We start from the raw sequence: 3,341 nt of genomic DNA on the forward strand, positions 1-3,341 counted from the left end.
TCGAATCCTGCCTCGGGCATGGATGTTTGTGATGTCCTTAGGTTAGTTAGGTTTAACTCGTTCTAAGTTCTAGGGGACTAATGACCTCAGCAGTTGAGTCCCATAGTGCTCAGAGCCATTTGAACCATTTTTTGTAATTAAATATAAAGGAACAGGGAAGTGATAACTGCAACAGTAAAGATTCAGAAATTATTTAACTGAAGATATTTATTTTCGTAATTACTGGAACCCCCCCATGAACCATAGACCTTGCCGTTGGTGGGGAGGCTTGCGTCCCTCAGCGATACAGATAGCCGTACCGTAGGTGCAACCACAACGGAGGGGTATCTGTTGAGAGGCCAGACAAACGTGTGGTTCCTGAAGAGGGGCAGCAGCCTTTTCAGTAGTTGCAGGGGCAACAGTCTGGATGATTGGCTGATCTGGCATTATAACAGTAACCAAAACGGCCTTGCTGTGCTGGTTACTGCGAATGGCTGAAAGCATGAGGAAACTACAGCCGTAATTTTTCCCGAGAGCATGCAGCTTTACTGTATGGTTAAATGATGATGGCGTCCTCTTGGGCTAAATATCCCGGAGGTAAAATAGTCTCCCATTCGAATCTCCGGGCGGGGACTACTCAGGAGGACATCGTTATCAGGAGAAAGAAAACTGGCGTTCTACGGATCGGAGCGTGGAATGTCAGATTCCTTAATCGAGCAGGTAGGTTAGAAAATTTAAAAAGGGAAATGGATGGGTTTAAGTTACATATAGTGGTAATTAGTGCAATTCGGTGGCTGGAGGAACAAGACTTCTGGTCATGTGAATATATATAGGGGTAATGTAGGCGTAGGTTTAATAATGAATAAAAAAATAGGAGTGCGGGTAAGCTACTACAAACAGCATAGTGAACGCATTATTGTGGCCAAGATAGACACGAAGCCCACGCCTACCACAGTAGTACAAGTTTATATGCCAACTAGCTCTGCAGATGACGATGAAATGTATGATGAAGTAAAATAAATTACTCAGATAGTGAAGGGAGACGAAAATTTAATAGTCATGGGTGACTGGAATTTGATAGTAGGAAGAGGAAGGGAAGGAAGCGTAGTAGTTGAATATGGAATGGGGGTAAGAAATGAAAGAGGAAGCCGCCTGGTAGAATTTTGCAAAGAGCATAACTTAATCATAGCTAACACTTGGTTCAAGAATCATGAAAGAAGGTTGTATACATGGAAGAGGCCTGGAGATACTGGAAGGTTTCAGATAGATTACATAATGGTAGGACAGAGATTTAGGAACCAGCTTTTATGTTGTAAGACATGTCCAGGGGCAGATGTGAACTCTGACCACAATCTATTGGTTATGAACTGTAGATTAAAACTGAAGAAACTGCAAAAAGGTGGGAATTTAAGGAGATGGGACCCGGATAAACTGACAATCAGAGGTTGTACAGAGTTTCAGGGAGAGCATTACGGAACTATTGACAGGAACGGGGGAAAGAAGAATGGGTAGCTTTGGGGGATGAAATAGTGACGGCAGCAGAGGATCAAGTAGGTAAAAAGACGAGGGTAGTAGAAATCCTTGGGTAACAGAAAATGTATTGAAATTAATTGATGAAAGGAGAAAATATAAAAATGCAGTAAATGAAGCAGGCAAAAAGGAATACAAACGTCTCAAAAATGAGATGGACAGGAAGTTCAAAATGACTAAGCAGAGATGGCTAGAGGACAAATGTAAGGATGTAGAGGCCTACATCACTAGGGGTAAGATAGATACTCACTACAGAAAAATTAAAGAGACTTTTTGAGAAAAGAGAACCACTTTTATGAATATCAAGAGCTCAGGTGGAAAGCCAGTTCTTAGCAAAGAAGGGAAAGCGGAAAGGTGGAAGGAGTATATAGAGGGTCTATAAAAGGGTGGTGTACTTGAGGACAAGATTATGGAAATAGGAGAGGACGTAGATGAAAGTGAAATGGGAGATATGATACTGAATGAAGAGTTTGACAGTGCACTGAAAGACCTAAGTCGAATCAAGGCCCCGGGAGTAAACAACATTCCATTAGAACTACTGAGAGCCTTGGGAGAGCCAGCCCTGACAAAACTCTACCATCTGGTGAGCAAGATGTATGAGACAGGCGAAATACCTTCAGACTTCAAAAAGAATATAATAATTCCAATCCCAAAGTAAGCAGGTGTTGACAGATGTAAAAAGTACCAACTATCAGTTTAATAAGTCACGGCTGCAAAATACTAACGCGAATTTTTTACAGACGAATGGAGAAACTGGTAGAAGCCGACCTCGGGGAAGATCAGTTTGGATTCCGTATAAATGTTGGAACACGTGAGGCAATACTGACCCTGCTATTTATCTTAGAAGATAGATTAAGGAAAGGCAAACATACGTTTATGGCATTTGTAGACATGGAGAAAGCTTTTGACAATGTTTACTGGAATACTCTCTTTCAAATTCTGAAGGTGGCAGGGGTAAAATACAAGGAGCGAAAGGCTATTTACAATTTGTACAGATACCAGATGGCAGTTATAAGAATTGAGAGGCATGAAAGGGAAACAGTGGTTGGGAAGGGAGTGAGACACGGTTGTAGCCCATCTCCGATGTTATTCAGTCTCTATATTGAGCAAACAGTAAAGGACAAAAAAAAAAAATCGGAGTAGGAATTCAAATAAAAAGTTTGAGGTTCGCCGATGACATTGTAATTCTGCCAGAGACAGCAAAAGTCCTGGAAGAGCAGTTGAACGGAATGGACAGTGTCCTGAAAGGAGGATATAAGATGAACATCAACAAGACCAAAACGAGTATGATGGAATGCTGTCGAATTAAGTCGGGTGATGCTGAGGGAATTAGATTAGGAAATGAGACACTTAGTCGTAGATGAGTTTTAGTATTTGGGGAGTAAAATAACTGATGATGGTCGAAGTAGAGAGGATATAAAATGTAGACTGGCAATGTCAAGGAAAGCGTTTCTGAAGAAGAGAAATTTGTTAACGTCGAGTACAGATTTAAGTGTCAGTAAGTCGTTTCTGAAAGTATTTGTGTCTTGTGTACCCATGCATGGAACTGAAAAAATGGTTCAAATGGCTCTGAGCACTATGGGACTCAACTTCTGAGGTCATTAGTCCCCTAGAACTTAGAACTAGTTAAACCTAACTAACCTAAGGACATCACACACATCCATGCATGAGGCAGGATTCGAACCTGCGACCGTAGCAGTCGCGCGGTTCTGGACTGAGCGCCTAGAACCGCTAGACCACAGCGGCCCATGGAACTGAAAATGGACAATACATAGTTTGGACAGGAAGAGAATAGAAGCTTTCGAAAGGTTGTGCTACGGAAGAATGCTGAA

Source organism: Schistocerca nitens, chromosome 2 (genome assembly GCF_023898315.1).
Source record: "Schistocerca nitens isolate TAMUIC-IGC-003100 chromosome 2, iqSchNite1.1, whole genome shotgun sequence".
Classification (NCBI taxonomy): Eukaryota; Metazoa; Arthropoda; class Insecta; order Orthoptera; family Acrididae; genus Schistocerca; species Schistocerca nitens.